The 19,432-nt window shown below is 44.0% G+C and overlaps 1 long non-coding RNA gene across 2 annotated transcripts; it reads right to left on the bottom strand.

Moving 5' to 3' along the window:
- Positions 1-323: 323 nt before the first annotated feature.
- On the bottom strand, positions 324-9,848 carry LOC142818736 (uncharacterized). Of its 2 annotated transcripts, none has more exons than XR_012896370.1 (3): positions 8,905-9,848; positions 5,220-5,562; positions 324-3,743 (listed from the first exon to the last, which is right to left on the bottom strand). It is a non-coding gene; the product is annotated as an uncharacterized LOC142818736 (long non-coding RNA). The 2 variants fall into 2 exon arrangements; XR_012896371.1 differs by lacking the exon at positions 5,220-5,562 and having other exon boundaries at positions 324-1,514; positions 3,363-3,743; positions 8,905-9,846.
- Between the last annotated feature and the right edge of the window lie 9,584 nt (positions 9,849-19,432).

The following is a 19,432-nucleotide window of genomic DNA, read 5'->3' on the forward strand; positions in this document are numbered from 1 at the left end:
AGACACGGAGCAAAGCCGCGGAGCACGCGGGCAGCGGAACAGCCCAGATGCACTGCGGCTGTCCCGTTGCCGGCGTCTTTTGAGGCTTTGCTCCCTGTCTCCCTGGCGCAGACCAGGGAGACGGGGAGCAAAGCCTCGGAGGACGCCAGCAGCGGGACAGCCGCGGCGCGTCTGGGCTGTCCCGCTGCCTGCGTGCTCCGCGGCTTTGCTCCGCGGCTTTGTTCCGCGTCTCCCTGGTCTGCTGGGGGGGGCCTTCCCCCCCCCAGCAGACTAGGGAGACGCGGAGCAGCTTTTCTCGCCCCATAGGATGCTGGCAGCGGGACCGTGGCGCATCTGGGCGTCCCGCCGCTCCCGTCCTCCGGGGCGAGAAAAACCCCATTCGTAACTGTGGATCCGACATAAGTCGGATCCGCGTAACTCGGGGACTGCCTGTAAAGGCAACAGTGGAAAGAAAGTCACCTGAACACTAACACAGAAGTGTGAGTGGTTCTCTTTAACCTGCGGGGTGCACTGATCAGTATGATGCCAGATCTGGATGAGGTTCTGTTAGCTCAGACCCAAATCCACCTTTGGTTCTCTGCTTTGTGAGAAGCCAAGTTTAACCCCTAGCATGGGAGAGCCATCCCAGCTGCAGGACTTGCTTTGTGCTCCTCACCCAGGAAGGTGTTCCCTTTAAACGGGGAAAACAAGCTGCTTCCACCCTTCCCACAGAAAACGCCCCCTCTCCATTTGCACTGCAGAGGTAAGGGGAGGGAGGCATTGTGTTGCTCATGTTTACAGCGGATTAGATCATCCACTAATTCCATTTGGCAGGTGCCAATGCAGGCACTGATTAAGAACCCATCCTGCCCACACATCAAGGGAAAGGGAGAGGGTCATTTTAGATGGTTCACCTGAGCTTTCTGGGCTGGTTCTGAACCAGGTTTGGTAACTTTAGCTGGGTGTCTGGGTGTATTTGTCGCTGGGTGTAACACCTACCCATCTACCCAGTTTAGTGAAGTTTCCTGTGCAGCACTTTTCATATACATATATCCCTGTTGTTAATGTGCCACATATTGTTCCTTTCACTCACATATTATACCAACGATAGCTATCTGCTACACTTTATCAAGCCTCTGTGTCCCATATCTGAAAAATACCATTAAACTAAGTGTATATAGCAGTAGCACAAAGGAACTGACAACTCATTTAATTAATTTTAATGTTGGATTTAAAGCAGCAGCATAGTAAAACTCTATGCTGAGGTTAGGAGTGTTTAATATCCACACAGCATTTTGGACTCCTCCAAATATTTCTTTCTCCCTGTATATACCACACCAGATTCAACATAATTCTCCTTGCTGGTGATTTTGTGGGATTAGGAAGTGAGTTTAAACTCATGCATGTGAGAACTATAAAGTCAAAAATACATTTCTAAACTTTGGCCAGCAGATACTTCACTCCTTTCATGCAAAACGCTTTCCTTGATTTCAGTGTAAGATTGGAATGAAAAAAGGACCCAGGATCTTGGTTTTCTGTAAAAAAGTTAAAAGTTCACAAAAATTGAATGCACTACTAAATTAATTTTATGGTTTTAATTTTCCATCTTTTAACTATAGAAATTTCATTAACCATGCAAGATATTTACACCACTATGAGAAAATTGTTATTGGACTTTGTGTCATTATTGTTCCAGATTTTACTTGGATTTACTGGAGTTTGGAGTTCTCTAAATAACCAACTGCAGATAATAGCGCCATCTGTTGGTTTGACATCAATTGTAAATTAATTAAGAAATGTTGCATAATTCTGCTACCCAAACTCACTACAGTTAAAGGGCGAAACATCCCAAATAGTTGAAAAATAGCTTGAATAATATCTAGCACTGACATTCTCCTCTCCCTGGATGTAAATGATTATGTGTAGCTGATCTTGTTTCAACCCAACTCAGTTTAACTAGTGGATAAATCATCCTGCATTTAATATCCACTTATCCAAACTGCATGTAGTACATTTTAGGAACATAAGCAAACATGTCCATATCTGGCTGCCAAAAGACTGTCTACTCAATCCATATTGAAACATTTTATATAAAGATGCCTGATTTTTGAAGTGCCAAATACCCCACAAGTCACTGAGGGTTGGAAGTCCTTGGCACTTCAGAAAATCATTTAATTTTAATTAGCTCCCTAACTATGGATTTTCCAGTGTGTCTTTAGGGACCCACATTTGACATTTTTGGCCATAAGCACTTAAGAAATGGTTAAGATACTCTTAATAAAAAAAAAATCATTCTCTTTGAATACATTTCACTAAGAAGGCCATTTCACTTGGGGCCTGGCTTTGAGACAGCTGATACTGTGTCAAAAAAGTAGAAAAGGAACACATGGATCAAATATGGCACACCATGTTTAATTTATGATCTACTGTACAGAGAGAATTAAGAAACTAAATTTTTAATATGTATGATATACCTAGTGTAAATATTTTTTAAAGTAATCATAATTTTCAGCATTACACACTAATTCTACAGGTGTGCATGTTTTCCTTCGGTCATGGTGCAGCAGCTGGCACAATGGGATTCTGGATGCCTTGGGGGCTTACATATTATTCATCCAAATAATAATTCATAATTTGCAGGTGTGTGTATGTATCTATATTGGTGTGTGTATGTGCATGAATGCACATATTGGGAGGGGAAGTCAAATGCAAGGCCATACTGAAGGAATGTTAATAAAATGCAAAAACATTTATATCACACAACCTCATCTCAGATTCTGAGTCTCACATTTTACAGCAGAATTTCTTGCGAAAATTTTTAAATTTTTATTTAAACTGGGTCTATTATTCATGTAAGAAAATAAGAACATAAAAACGGCCATATTGGGTCATACCTAAGGTTCATCTAGCCCAGTATCCTGTCTTCCATCAGTGGCCAGTGATGGAGTGAACAGAACAGGAAATCAGCAAGTGATCCCTCTCCGTTTACCCATTCCCAGCCTCTGACAAAAAGAGGCTAGGGACACCATTCCTATGCATCCTGGCTAATAGCTATTGATGGACCTATCCTCCAGGAATGTATCAAGTTCTTTTTGGACCCTGTTAGAATCCTGGACTTCACAATATCCTTTGGCAAAGAATTCTATTCATCTGTAAAATTCTGCAGCCTACTTAATGTTCCATCTAGATCATGATTTCTTTTGACTTTATCTTTGGCAGCTGTATAAATGACCATAAACATGTGTCCATCCATATGTCTAGTATCTCCACACCAGAAGAAACTTTTTTACAGCAGTGATGAAGAATTTGACATGAGCGCTCTCATAAAAAAAGGCTGAGACTGTAAAATCCATATTAGTAGTGCAAAGGACTTAACCACACACCTTTTGGCCTGATGACCAGATCTTCAGCAGATGCATTGTATTCAACACTGATGTGTTACCCATGCTGTGGAAATCCCTTCATGGAGGATGGAGGTGTAATTCATCTGTGAAAATAGTGTTAAGAGAAGTGACAGTGGGCTGGTTAACTTCTCATTGTTATGTGCCTGTTTCTTCAAATCCTCCCTGCTGTTCACAGACACTCACTGTGCATGTACAGATGTCTATGTTCTGTGCAACTGAGAGGGATAGCTCCCAACCTGGGCAGCTGCCAACGGGGCGAACGGGAAGGTGTCATTGTATACTAAAAACAGGTGCATTCAGTCAGAAAGAGACATAAAAACTGGATCCAGAGCTACAAACACCTGCATATACTCCATGAACCTATAAACAAAAGGAAGAATTTAAAGACACAGTTGTGAAGTCGAGCTGTTAAAATAAACAGCCTCCTCCCGTCTATAATCTTGACACAGTTATAACAGATGGGTTATAAAAACGTCTGGTGAAACTTCTGTTCTGCATTGCATCTAACAATAAGTGAATATTTTTGGTGTCTTTCCCTGATTGCCCCTGCAGATAAAAGGAGTTGGGAGTTTCAATGCAAGGCATAATACTGAAAACCTCTAGGCCATGTCTACACTTCCAAGTTTTGCTGCAATACCTAAAGCAGCAGCTCCCCTCTAGTGTTGATGCAGTTATGCCAGGATAAACGAACTTATACAAGTAGAGCTTGTTAAGCGAAACTTGTTATGAAACACTTTATGTTAGTACAACTGTGTCCACACTAGTACTTTTAGGGCACATCTACACTACAAGGCAAAAGTCAAATTAAGATGCATAACATCAGCTACGTCACTTGCATAGCTGAAGTCGAAATAGCTTAATTCAGCTTTTGGTGCTGTCGACACAGCAGGAAGAATACTCTTCCTTTGACTTCCCTTACTCCTCATGAAATGAGGGTTACAGGAGTCAGAGTAAGAAATTCTCCAACTTGACATTATTTCGAAATAAAGGCTTGTACTGCAGATACACTATATTATTTCAGAATAACGTCAGTTATTTCGAAATAATGCTGCTGGGTAGATGTACCCCCACTGGGATAACTATGCCAGTAAAAATACAACACCTTTAATCAAATAGCTATGCCACTAAATCTTAAAGCCTAGTTATCTTAAGGCCAACTGTACAGGCCTCAGTGGAGAGAAAAATGATAGTGAATTTATCTTCCCCAATCATCTAAAATAGTATTTTATATATAATGACCTTATGTTTTTAAGATCCCAAAATTGGGTTCTTCCAAAGCTAAATATAAATGCTGCACATCCCATTGGAAATCATTCCTAGCATTGACAAGATACTGGACATTAAACTGTCTTTGGGCCATAACTGAATATTGCGCGGACTGAGCTTCAGGTCAAAATGTGTTGGAAGGGAAAAATTAAGGCTTAAGAAAAGAAAAGGAACTTTTCTCTATCAGGTAATTTTCTTGTAAAACGTGGCCCTCTGGAACTGCTCAGAAGTTTGGCATGTTAGAAGTAATCCCAGTGGCGGTAGATTAGTGGCCAGTGAACTGTACTAGCAAGACAGTAAAAAATGAACCGTCAATGCAAGTGAGACCTTATCCAAGTCTACTGAAGTCAATGAGAGACTTTCCATGGACTTCAGTGGGTTTAGGACCAAACTGCTGGGACTGGTATGAAATGTAAAATGCTCAGTTAATGCAAAGTGTTAGTTTTAGCAGCCAGTAGATAGAAAATGCTTCTCTTGAAGGTATTCCCAAGTAAAGCAAATGCTGTTCTACAGGTGCTTGTTTTCTTCAGGGCTATAAAGTACTTTAAATCCTTTACAATAATGAATTACCTTAGAATCTTGTTTACTGATAAGAGGAAGGCTTGATTAATACATCAGCAGTTAGCCTGTGCTGCAAAAATATTTCTCTCTTTTTCAATTTGTAAATACAAAAAACATGTCTCCCTTAAATTCTGTGCTCTTGGATAAACAGAAAAAAAAAAAGATAATTTGTGAGTGGTAAGGAAATGGATTCTTCCCCACGATAGCTTTATAACGACCTGACTTTTAGCAGTTGTCCTCTCAGATAAAAGCCACAGGATCTGAATCTCTTCTCAACAGTTTAAAGCAAGGTGAGCAACCTGCAGCCCCATGTGCCGATCAGGATTCTACTTGTGGCCTGCAAGACGTTTTCCTATAAGAAAAAGGAGGGACAAGGCAGAACTGGGAGGCAAAATCAAACCAGTATCTGAGATGCCTATATACAAATGCAAGAAGTGTGGGGAATAAGCAGGAAAAACTTGAAGTGCTAATAAATAAACACAACTATGAGGAGGAGGGAGACAAAATGTTCTCCTTGGCCTCTGAGGATAGGACAAGAAGCAATGAGCTTGAGCTCCAGCAAGGGAGGTTTAGGTTGGACATTAGGAAAAATTCTGAACTGTCAGGGTGGTTAAATACCAGAATAAATTGCCTACGGGGTTGTGGAATCTGCATCTCTGGAGATATTTCAGTGCAGGTTAGACATTACTTCTATCAGGGATGGTCTACTCTAGACGGTGCTTGGTCCTGCCGTGTGGGCAGGGGACTGGACTCGATGACCTCTCAAGGTCCCTTCCAGTTCTAGTATTCTATGATTCTATGATTTCATTGACAATTGCCCATGAGCAGGGTTGCCAGATTTTGCTGGTTTCCTTCCACGTGAGTTTTTTTTCTCCCTACCAATATTACTCAACTGACACTCAAGTAAAGCAAGGGCACATGAAGTGAGGTGCATGCTGATTGCACACAACATTGAATCGGAGAGCTGTGCGCTCCCTCTGCATCCAATCAAAGCACTGTTACGGTTCAATCGGTACCCCCCACAAATTCTAGGTACACAAGCACATTTAGCAAAACCACCCTATTCCAGAAGATCGTCTTGGTTACAATAATCTTGCAGTCTACCAAAATGAAGGGGGCCACTTATATAGTTCACTCACTAGTCTAGGCAGTCCATCTCTGGTTTAAAGTGATGCAATTCCAGTGGGCATGATTCTTATCCCATTATGCCAGTGTAGATTCGGTAGAGGTTCCCTGAAGTCAGTGGAGTTGCACAGTCTAACATTTTCAAAACACCTAAGTGAGTTAGGGATCTATATCAGTGGGACTTAGGCCCTTTGGAACATAAAACCAGCCACATAAAACTGGTGTGAGATCAGGTCAGGCTGTAGAGTTAGAAATAAATATTGCAGCTCTCACAATCTTCCTTTTCTTCTTATTTTTATATGTATTTTGGTTGTGCTTTGGCTCTCCCATCATGAATCACTTACCCTATCCATTCTGCCCTCTGTCAACATCCGCACAACCCCATAAATCCTCTGAGCAGTGGACTCTTTATAAAATTGTCTGAAATTATATCAGACTCTGAACCATGTTCCCTGCAAGCTGAGCATTTGGGTGGCCACCCAGAAGAGATTCAAATGCTGCCCAGGTGATTAGTAGAGTGCCTACAACCACCTACAGCTGGTTTTTCTATTGGTGGTGCACATATGCACATGCCTTGGTATACATAAAATTTATTCTGCACATGAATGAAAAAAATAGAAGGAACATTGTCTCTGACTTCAAAATTTTTCCTCCACAAATAATTCTTAATCACTACATAGATATCTTTAGGGAATTTGTCTTAATGTAACTGAGGTTAGGATTCAGGTTGTGCATTTGAGTGTGACTGAGAGAAACTGTGTGCTTTGGATCTGGCTATAAAATGGACACACAAGGATGTTTGTTAGGGAGCTCTGGAGCTTGCAATGAGTGGGTTTGAAGATTGTTGTATTGGAAGTAGGGCATGTTAACTGAGGCTTAAATTGAAAATAGTGACTGTCCTGGCTTTTAGTGGCTACATGGATAGAAAAGTGGTTGAACAATGTTAATCTGTGGTAATGAAAAGCTTTGTGTAGTTCTGAATAGAAATCTGAACTGACAGAGGCAGAAGAAACACACCCAAAAATATCATCAGCGCCTTTGTTTATAGATTAAAAGAAGTCCATCTGTATATATTGTAGTTGCTAGTTACTGTTGAGTTTTTTGCATGGCCATAAGTTTTGGGGTTTAGTGCTTAAATTCAAACAAAAACAAACAAACAAACCAAAACAACAACTAACCAACAATTGGCAACTTGTAAGTAGCAAAATCAGCCACAAGATGGCAACCTTTGTCACCATTCTGATCGGAGCCAGGAACCTCAAATCTCATCCATCACTGAAGCAGAAAGATAGTTAATTTGGTCAGCCATTTGTTGGGCATGAGGCCAAGATCGTAGGGTTTTGTGGAAGCTATATGATGAAAATCCTTTCATTTTTGTCAAAGAGTTGACAATGGGTTATTTTACTGTTGTTTTTCCTTTGCTAGGGCTAATGTTATTATTTGTGGGGTGGTATCACCGAGCAACCCCAACTGGGATGAAGCCCTATTGTGTCAGGGTGCTGTACATACACATAGTATACACATACATACAGTAAGAAAGAGACCCTTATTAAGAAGACAAGATGGACAGATGCTAGATCATCACTACGGTCCTTTTTGGCCTTAAGAATGTATGACCCTTGTAGTATCATTGCTATTGTATGGATGGGCAAACCGAGCAATGGAGAGAAATGAATGGGACTATAAATAGGACATATAGTTTTTGCAGGCTCAGAGCCTGAGGCTATGTCTACACTGTCTGCTTTTTCTGGCAGAGAGTATGCAAATGAAGCACTGATTAGCATTTTGTTGTGCTTCATTTGCATAGTCTATTCAAGCCATTTTTGCGCAAGGGGGTTTTGCACAAAAATAAGCAGAATGGACATTTCCTTTTTGCCCTGCTGTGTTAGTTTCCCAACATATCTCTGGATAGTTGAAGTCCCCTATCACCATCAAATCCTGTGCTTTGGATGATTTTGTTTGTTAAATAAAAGCCTCATTCACTTCTTCTGCCTGGGTAGGTGGTCTGTAGTAGACCCTTAGTATGACACCACCCTTGTTTGTTTACCCCATTTAACCTAACCCAGAGACTCTCAACAAGTCTGTCTCCTATGTCCATCTCACTTCACTCCAAGTGTATTTGTTTTTAATCTACAAGGCAACACCTCCTCCTTTTCCCCCCTGTCTATTCTTCATGAGCAAGCTGCAGTGGTGTAGTGAGGGGAAGCACGCGGGGGGGGGGGGGGGGGGGGGAGGGGAGAAGGGGGCAGACATTTTTCCTTTGCCCCAGGGTGCATAACACCCTCGCTATACCTCTGGAAAGATGTACCCTTCTATGCCAATATTCCAATTGTGTGTATTATCCCACCAACTCTCTGTGATACCAGCTATGTCACAGTTGGGTTTATTTATTAGCACACTTCACGTTCTTCTTGCTTATTTCCCATGCGTTTTGCATTGTATAGAAGCATCTAAGATACTGATTTGATTTTGCCCCCCAGTTCTGGGAGATCCCTCCCGTATCTCTATTATAACCCAGTCTCCCTCCCATTTCCGATGCATCTCCAAGGTCCCTGTGTTGTTCACTTACCTGTGGACTTTGGTCATCTGCCCTTGTCGAACCTAATTTAAAGCCTTCCTAAATAGGGTAGCCAGTCTGAATCCAAATGCTTTCTTCCCCTTCCTCGAAAGGTGAATCCCATCCCGGCTTACCAGTTCTTCTTCTTGGAACAGCATCCTGTGGTCAAGGAAGCCAAAGCCCTCCTGGCGACACGACCTTTGCAGCCAGGCATTCACCTCTAAGATGCACCTGTTTCTGCCTGGGTTTCTACCTTTGACAGGAAGGATTGAAGAGAATACCACCCATGTGCCAAACTCTTTCACCTTCTCCGTGAAGGTCTTCTCCTTCTCTTGATCATTATCTCCACCTCCATTTTTCGGTTAGTGCTTCCCTCGGTGTAGTTTAAACATCCCACATCGTGGCATGCCCACCACTTGGAAAACTGTTCCACTGCTTCCTAATTCTCACCGTCAGGGCTTTTACCAGATATACTCTTCTCTTTTAACATTTGTCCCATGACTGTGCTACCTTTTCCTTCTTTGATATCCACGCCCTTCAGATATCAGCAGGCGGTGTCATGTCAGCTCGGAGTCATGGCTTAGCCTAACTATGTGTAGATAGCTCCTTGAATCTTTGATTTTTCTAACCGCTTTGGACTAAAATGCAATCCTTTTTGGAAAGAAGCTCTGTAATAAATTATATCTTCCTCCTTGGCATATCTGCTCCTTATGTCTATTCAGCATCACACATTCTCAGATGGTTTTGATCCTTTCTATTCCTGGTAGCCCTGCCCAACCAACAAAGTGTGAGGAGAGCTCTAGGATTTCAATCTTTCTTGTCCTTCTCATCATCAATTCTACCTTTGTAAGCCCAATGTTATGCAAGTGTTACCAACGGCATGCCTTGAAGAAAATGAGCTTGCACAGGTTTAATTGAAGACCTATGTGTCTGGTGACGATGCACAGAAAGGAGAGAAACCAGTCTGACAATAACATTCCAGGTTGAATTTGCAGAGGCAGCAGTTTGAAAGTATGTGTTTTATTTGCAAACGTTGCAATTGGTATGGAAATCACTGAACCAATAGCCATGAGGACTCATAATATCATTTTTACAGTGCACAACCATACTTCAAAGTCCTTCTAGGTACTGGTGAAAGTTCCTTGGATTTTTTCCCCATCAGCCTTGTTCTAGTTAATTATGGGTTTGTTTTACTAAAGCATATTTATACAAGTGATACATTGTATGTAAAAACTAAGCTGAAATAAATCGAAGGGAAACTGTAAAGGGTGCAACTATTAATGTACTAGGAATGAAGAGGTATGCCCACTAAGCACTGTGTAATGGGCAGTGACAAAACAAAAATGCTGAAGGATAAAGGAATTACATTTCTTCCGGGATTAAAAGTGAGCTCAAAATCACCAAAGCCTAGTGAAAAAAGCCTGTTGTTGAATGTCCTTCCCTTTTCATAAGCTTCTTTTTCTTGGCGTGCTAAGTGTTCAGATGTAGCATATTTAGTGCCTAGTAACCCAACAAAGCATGGATTGGTGGCTCTACAGAAAGATTTCTTTTCCATGTAGGTTTCTAACATGAAAAGACACAAAGATCGGTTGCTTCTGAATCCTTAATTAAACACAACAAAGAAGGGCAATTAGAGCTGTGTTTTACCTCTGTCATCAACAACTCTTTGCAAGCCTTGATAACCATTTCTCTCCCTCTGAGGCTTACAACTGGAATAAATAATAATTAGGCCTATAATTATCAGTCTAAAACAAATATCAGAAAGGTTCTCTGAGGGACTGGTGTGTATCCAATACTAATCCACTCTTCTCTTTTGTTTTGATGATGGTGAGAAGAAAACAACAGCACTGGCCTAATGACTTCCACAGATCTTACCTTTTTTGTGGAAATCTCTTTCATTTTTTTAAAAGTTTATAATTTTAGGAAAAATCTCAACCTCCCCTAGGAAATGCATTATTATTTGCTTCATGGTGGCTCCTAGAAATCAGAGCTTCATTGTGCTAGGCACTGTATAGGCGCATAGTGGTATTCCCTGCCCCAATGAGCTTGCAGTCAAAACAGGCAATGGGAGGGGAAACAAGGTATGGAGAGATGAGCTGATTTGTCTGAAGTCACACAGTAGGTCGGTGGCAAAGGTGGGGACAAACCCCATGTCTCCTGACACAATGGTCAATGTTCTAGCTCCTAGATCATGCAGCTTCTCATGCCTTTAAAATGTTCCCCATCCTGCTCCTTGTTTCTGCCTCGTACTTGAATCAAGACATAGTAATACCTAACAAGTGAAACCAGATTCTTCTATTTAAAGAGAAGGAGAGGAGGGGTGATGGGAGAAGGGCATGTTCTGCCCTCAGGAACTCAGGCTGTTTCTACACTTGGAGCTAAGGGGTGATTCCTGTCTGGGGTAGACATATCCCTGTTGAGTGAGCACACTGAAAATAGTAGCCATGGTAACAAGGTTAGTGGTGGCGTGGGCTAGTTGCTGCCAGTACAAATCCAGTGCATGTCAGGACAGATAAGAGCTAGCATGAGAATGTCTACACCAACTGGAATCACGGACCTAGCTCACAGGATAGGCATAGCTTCAGGGCACTACCACAGTGTAACAATTACCAAATCCTAATGCTGAAAGTGATTGGGGTGGGGAAGTCTGACTGTCATCGCTGTGAGAAAGAGAAGGTGGTAAGAAGAGGACATTGTGCAGGAATTTCTGGGTCAACATTGGCTGCAAGTATACCTATGCTACTGCGTATCGGCCATGATCCTAGTATATGAGCAAAGCTACCGTAAAAGGACTTTGGTTGGAGAAACTAGATGGTGGCTGGAAAAGGAAACGGCCCCACAACATGCAGTAATGTCCAGAGCATCAAAATCATGACCACTGCAGAGCATGTAGGAATGGACTGGCAGCTCCTGTTGTGAAGGTTTGTGTCCCAGGGGATCACTTGGCTGTTTGTGCCCCAGGTTTGTGTATGTGGTACCCTGAATGGCTTTCAACTGTTCCTTGTGATGCAGTGCAAATGCCATATTTACATTGTGTTTGCAGCTCCTTCTCCAGGCCCCAAGAGATGCCCCTTAGATATCAAACAGAGATAGAAGATTTGGTGCATGATAGTCAGCCCAGAGTTAATTAGAAACAGGAAATGGCCATCTGGTTTATAGAGACGAGTCCGAAGGGTAGCTCCAAAACCTTGTCCAAAATGGATGCAGATTTTTATTGTCACCGCTAGATGTCCCTTTAACCCTTTTTTTCTCAAGAAAAAAATCTCTTAATATTATTTACCCTTCTGTGCAACCTTATTTATTGAAAAATGTCAGTCACTACTCACCACATTTAACAGCATGAAAAACAAAAGATGAATCCTCAGCAATACAACTTGTTTGCTGCAATAAAGAGATGGTTTGGGATTTAATGAACTTGGAGCCTATACAATATGGGCTTGAGATCATCTAACTGAGTCATTTCAAAATTTATTTTTACATGTTCCTGGACATCTCAGACCACTCTGGGTCATTATGAATGCTAAATACCATTTTTCAAAAAGTGAATCTACACTGATCTGTGAGGTCTGAGAGTCCCATAAATTGATGCTCTAGAGGTTGATCTTCCAGCATTTGATTTAGTGGGAATTTTTGAAGTAATAAAACTTAGAGCCACTATTTTAATGGCACAACAGTTACTTGAAGGCAAAACCTTCTCTCCAATTCACAAACACATCTTCAAAACATATCTGCTGGAGCCTCTGGGATAAACTCTGAGATGCTTTTCTCTGAGGCAGCCTCATGTCACCTACACCTGAAGTTTCTATAGAAAAATGACACATTTTGTTATTGCCGGCCAGCCATGAATAGGCTATCCAAACTCCTGGTGATTATTATACATATTGCACCATCTGGTCAGACATCCCTGCGATAAGCTGTTTAGAGCTTGCTTTTGCAGCTGCAGACTGTTTATTTCTTGGGCAATGGTAATCAGTTTCTATTCTGGTCTGTGTTATGTCTAGTAAAGAAAATTCTAGGAGGTCTGTTTCAGAGTGGTCTGCTAGAAAGAGTCACGGGCTGTTTACAAAAATACTTCTGTGCACACTGGGCCCAATCCCTCAAGGTAAAGTCAGCACCTTCCAGGAAGAACTCAATACTTTGAAGGTTTGGAATTCTTAGGGAAATGAATAGTAGACCCCTGACTATTTTGACTTCATTAACACTGGGCCTACACACAAGAAGTTATTTCCTTCTTTTGATATGCTAGTATGTATATATTCCCACTTCTGTGATTTCCACTCCATGCATCTTGATGAAGTGGTTTTTACCCACAAAAGCTTGTGCCCAAATATTTCTTTTAGTCTGGTACCGCAGGACTTGTTGTTGTTATTTTTAGTAGATCCTTGAATCTTTTCAATGGAAGCAAACCTCATGCTCAACTAGATCTGCAAATGGAGAGCCACAAAATGAGGGCAGAAAATGCTGGTAAGCTCTGGTCTGACCACATGCAATAATCTACGGATGGGAATGTGGTAAACAGGCCGTGTGAGGAGTATGGAATGCAAAAATCTAAACCCAGCATTTTACCAAAGTCAGTCTGGCCAGCATTTTTCAGAGCCGGGAATTAGGCTCCTAAATCCATGTATAACCCAGAGCAACTGAGACACTGTGTAAGGGAGAGTGAAACCTTCTCTACAGCTTTAGCTAAACTCCAGTTGGCTTTTTTTCTCATGCAGTAGAGGCTTGTGGCTTTAGCCCCTCAGGTCCCAAGTTCAATCCTGCCTGCCAAAGACCCTGGTCCATCAGCATATAGGTGATTAAAGGTGCATCTACACAGCACCTTAAACTTGAAATAAGATATGCACTATGTAAATAGCTTATCTTATTTTGATTGTATTTCGAAATAGCATATTTTGAAATTTGGCGCGTCTACACAAGGGTTACATGGATGCCGAAATAGTGTACTCGTTATTTCGAAAAATGTTTTGGAATAACCCGCGCATTTAAAAGACGTGGGGTAGCTAGCCCCGCTGTCCAGATGTACCCTAATTGAAAATGGCCTGATTGTCAAAGGTGCTGAACACCTACAGCTCCCATTGAATTCAGTGTAATTTGTGGGTGTTCAGTACTTTGGGCTTTAGAGGCTTAACTCTAGCCAGCCAGCTTTGAAAAATGTGGCCTAGATTTATTTAGAATGTACTGTACTGGGAGGCACATTTTGGAGCACAGAAATCCTGAACATGGACAACTGATGCTTTGAAAGAGCAGTGAATACATATGAATGCTTCTGAAAGTTGGGCCTTTGGTAGAAAGGTTCTGTGTTTCTCCACACCACAGATACTGCCTTTTGAGTGGCAGTACAAGTTTCTTTACATCCTCTCTCCCCACCAATTAGCCAAGTATGACCAGGCCAGACTAGCTCTCAGGCCATGAGGTTAATTTGCTTTCCATTCACATTTGCTGCTTAACTCCTTTGCTGAAGAAGGTGTGCCCAATTAGCAGTGGCATTTATTTTGTGAAATGGGCACTGTAATATCCTGGGGATGCCAGCTCCAGATACATGACCTGGACTTTGAAACAACCAATTAAAAGAATGCCCCTACAGATGCCACCCCAGGCGAACACGGAGGCCACTGTCTGCTCTGACAGGGAGAGAGAAATGTTGTTAATGCTGTGGGAATAGTTGCACAGTACAAATGTGGTCAGTAAAGCTCTTAGTTTATATAAATTCCGACTAGCAGGGCTTAAATTTGAAGAGATTATTTGCCAGAGAGCCCTCGTCACTCAGGCTAGGTCTAGACTAGACTCTTTTATCGGAAAAAGCGACACAAATTGCACTTTGCCCGATTGCTTTTCTGGAACAGACTTTTCCGCCATTTGGCCCCATTTAGACAGGGCCAAATGGTGGAAAAGCCTTCTCTTTTGTCAGAGCCCTTATTCCTCATAGGACAAGGTATACCAGGCTCCCTGAAAGTGCGTTTGCTCTTTCTGCAAAAAAAGCAGACGAACAAATGCATTCCCTGGACAGGGCAGAGTATTTCCGGGATACCGGAGGTCCCTCCAGACTAGACGTACCCTTATTGGGGACTGTGACTGACCCGCGAGGGTCCGCACTGCCGAGGAGGAGGACCTGCCCCCCCGGAAACGGAGAAGGCGAGCTGGCAACACGGCTGGCAGTGGCAGCCCCGATTCCCGGCTCAGCGGGACCAGGGATGAGCGGGGAAGCGGCGCAGCCCTGCTGCATCGGAGGCAGGACCAAGTTACGCCGGCGCTCCCCGGTGTGAGGCCAGGAGAATGGATGAGCCGGCGAATGCCGGGAGGCTCAGGGGGTGGGGCTTCTGCCGTGCCGCTCAGTGGCGCGGTATGGGGCGACGGGGAGGTGGCGGGGTGCCGTCACTCGGCGTTTGCTCCCGGGCTGTTTGAAAAGTGGCAGGACCGGAGACGAAAAGGGGATGCTTAGAGGAAGCGGCCCCATCCTGGAAGAGGAAGGGAGGACCTGCCTCTGCACTGGAGGAAGCAGCGTGGGATCCGTGGGCCGCCGGACCGCCCAGGAGGACCAGAGACCGACCAAGCAGGAGTAAGGACCCACGGCGGTTCCCCGGGCCAGATCACCCGGGAGGGGGAAAGGAAGCAGCCCGGGGAGGTGCGCCTCTGGCGCCCGTGGGTGGATGGGTTTCGGGAGTAACCCCCATCTGCCGTGCAAGGGGAGCATCACACCCTGCACTTAGGGCCCTGGGCTGGGACCCGGAGGAGAGGGCGGGCCCGGGTCCCCCTTCTCCTACATACTCCTATCTGAGGGGTTCATGATGCACCTGTCAGCCAAACCCCCACTCCAGACCCTGCACACGTTTGTTGGATCCCACCCAAACACGGGCTAGACTTCAGGGCTGGGGCCCCATCACAACCTTCCTCCCGCAGGAGGATTGACGGGTCTTCTTAGCCCCTCCCCCCCGACTCGGGGGAGGGAGATCGCACCTGAGGGACCTGTCCCAAAGGACAGGGGACCCAAGACCCAGACTTTAGTCAGGCGGTGGGTCTGCCGAACCCCCCTTCTGGGTGGAAGGGGGTGGTCGCACCCTTAATACCTGTCACAGGGTATGTCTACACTACCCCGCTAGTTCGAACTAGCGGGGTAATGTAGGCATACCGCACTTGCAAATGAAGCCCGGGATTTGAATTTCCCGGGCTTCATTTGCATAAGCGGGGAGCCGCCATTTTTAAAACCCCGCTGGTTCGAACCCCGTGCAGCGCGGCTACACGGGGCTCGAACTAGGTAGTTCGAACTAGGATTCCTATTCCGAACTACCGGTACACCTCGTTCGAGGAATCCTAGTTCAAACTATGTAGTTCGAACTACCTAGTTCGAGCCCCGTGTAGCCGCGCTGCACGGGGTTCGAACCAGCGGGGTTTTAAAAATGGTGGCTCCCTGCTTATGCAAATGAAGCCCGGGAAATTCAAATCCCGGGCTTCATTTGCAAGTGCGGTATGCCTACATTACCCCGCTAGTTTGAACTAGCGGGGTAGTGTAGACATACCCTGTACAGGGACCTTGGCTTTAAATGCAGGGAGGGTGTCTCAGAGCTTGTGGGGTGGGGATTTCAGGGCTTTAGGCCTATGGGGGAAGTCAAAGGAGCTTGGGGCTTTAGCCATGTGATGGGGGAGATGCAGGGGCATGGGGCTTCAGCCCCACAGGGTACTGGGACGTGGGGCTCAGGGCTTTAGCTCTGCAGCTGGTGCTGGGGCTCAGGGCTCTTGTCCCACAGTATACATTGGGGGTTCAAGGCTTCTGGGAAATGCTGGGCTCCTGTGGGTTTGCATATATTTACCAGATCTCTGTTCCTTTAGGCTTTGGCTGAATTTAAGTACCACTCACTAGTGAGTCTCGGTGATTTGATTTAAAGAGCTCCCCAGTAACTCGGGGCATAGTGGACATCTGGAGGCTAAGACTTGGACTTAGAGCATCAACTCATTTACCAGAGGTCACTGAAAGACTATCGCTTGTTAATAAACTTTTTGGCCATCACTGACCTAGCCCATATATGAACAAGTGACATGCAAGTGTTGAAAGGCTCTATATAACATTACTAATCCCATGTAGTGCTCACGCTGAAAAAAAGGCCAGGCCAGGTTTTCCTGTATTGTGTTGCTTGTGCTTTCAGAGCAGCTGCTTGATTTACACTGCTGCTCTTATTAAAACAGAACTGGATAGCATAAGTGCGGAATGAATGCAGCTCAGCTGATATGCCAAGGCCAAAGAGATGAGTGGAGAGTGGATAATGAACTTGTAAAGCTTTGTTCTCAGGGCATGGTGGGGGTGGTTTTTGTCCCTGCACACTTCTAGCTTCAGTCTTGCCAAAGTAATCTCTGTGCTACAGGCTGGTGAATATTCTACAAATAATTGCCAGAGGGGCTGACTGAAAGCACTATGGGAAGAGTACAGTTTGTAGAATTTGCACGGAATTAATTTAAGTGGTGACTACAGAGTTAAAAGGAGACCAATTCAAATTAGAAAAGGAGCGAGGTGATTAACCACTGGATCAAATTACCAAGGGAAGAGATTTTTCAACTCTTAAAGTCTTCAAAGAAAGACTGGGTGTCTTCCCGGAAGATATCCTTTAATTAAACATGCGTTATTGGGCTCAGTAAGAGGGCAAATAGGTGAAAATCTAAAGCCCAACCACTTGTTCAACATTGGCCAAGTAATCTACTGATCCTTTCTGGCCTTAAAGGCTATGTATCTACGTTAAGAATCTTTTAACCAAGGCAATTCAGCTTTCTGCTCTTTAATATATATTTTGTGTGTGTAGGGTCTACAGTCTCTAAAATCTGCTTCCAACGGGTTTATTTAACACTGACAGTTCATCTACCGGCTTTCCACACAGCCGTGGGACATTCAAGCTGCACAAGTGCAACTGGGGATAGAGGTTGGCTCATAGTTTATATTTTAGGACCATGTATCCAGGTAGGTTAGGGTAATGCACTGAAATTGGTAAAACATGTAGCTTAATATTCCTGTTAGATGTTCTCCTGTATGAGAGAGTGCGTACACACATGCCCACACATATGTGTGTGCATGCATATATAAGGTATATATGACATATGTTATGCTTTACATGTAGTATTTATTATGTTCTGTACATGCATTGGCTGTACATCCTGCTGGATTGGTAAATATTCAGACCAAGGATTTGTGTCTCAACCAATTCCCCTTTCTGCTTTAGCAGTAGCTCGCTCTTCTTTATTTTCAGTACACTCATAGCAGCCATTTTTTTTATGACCCTTGAAGAATTTCACAGGGATTTCAACAACTTCCACCCCACCATCAACCTCAGCCTGGATCAGTCCACACGAGAGATTCACTTCCTTGATACTACAGTACAATTACATGATGGACACATTTCCACCATCTAATACCAGAAACCTACCGACCGCCACAGATATCTTCATGCCCCTAGCTTCCATCCAAGACACATTTCTCAATTTATTGTTTACAGCCAAGCCCTAAAATACAACCGGATTTGCTCCAATCCCACACAGAGAGACAAACACCTACCTGACCTATATAGAGCATTCTTAAAACTGAATTACCCACCTGGAGAAGTGAAAAAACAGATCGACAGAGCCAGAAAAGTACCCAGACATGAACTACTTCAAGACAGGCCAAGAAGAGAAAAATGACAGAATTCCACTTGTCATCATCTACAGCACTGGTCACCAACCAGTCGATCGGGATCTACTGGCAGATCTTGGAGTCTCTGACAGGTGATCCTGACAGGTTTGGCTGGGAAGCTGTCAAGTGTTGGCTCTTCAGCTGCCCCTCCTGACACTGCCCTGCTGCTCCTGCTCAAAGCTGCCCCTGGGAGCCTCCTGCTTGCTGTGCAAGGTGGGGGATATGGAGGCAGGGGAGTGCTGACATCACTCTGTCCCCCTCTCCTGTATCCCATCTTCACAGAGTGAGGGGGCAGGGCCTTGGCGAAAGGGCGGGACAGGGGCAGGGTTTTGGAGAAGTGGCGGGGGCAGAGGTATTTGGGTTTGAGGTAGATCCTGGACTGACTTAAATTCAAGAAGTGATCTTGTGCTTAAAAAGGTTGGAGACCCCTGATCTACAGCCCACACCTTAAAACCCTCCAACGCATTATCAACAATCTACAACCTATCCTGGAAAATGACCCCTCACTCTCACAGGCTTTGGAGGGGGAGGGGTGGAAGGCCAATCCTCGGCTACAGACAACCCCCTAACCTCAAACAAATTCTTTCCAGTAATCACACAGCACACCTCCATCATAGTCATCCAGGAGCCCGCATCTGCAATCAGCCTTGGTGCCAACTCTGCCCACACATCTACACAAGTGGATCAACCACAACCACATCAGCCACCACATCAGAGGCTTATTTAACTGCACATCCTCTAATGTGATCTATGCCAGCAAAGCCCCACTGCCATGTATATTGGCCAAGCTGAACAGTCTTGACAGGAAAGAATTATTGGACACAAATTGGATATCTGAAAAGTCAACACACAGAAACGTGTTGGAGAACTCCTTAACCTGCCTGGGCACTC

This window comes from Pelodiscus sinensis, chromosome 17, assembly GCF_049634645.1.
Source record: "Pelodiscus sinensis isolate JC-2024 chromosome 17, ASM4963464v1, whole genome shotgun sequence".
NCBI classification, from domain to species: domain Eukaryota; kingdom Metazoa; phylum Chordata; order Testudines; family Trionychidae; genus Pelodiscus; species Pelodiscus sinensis.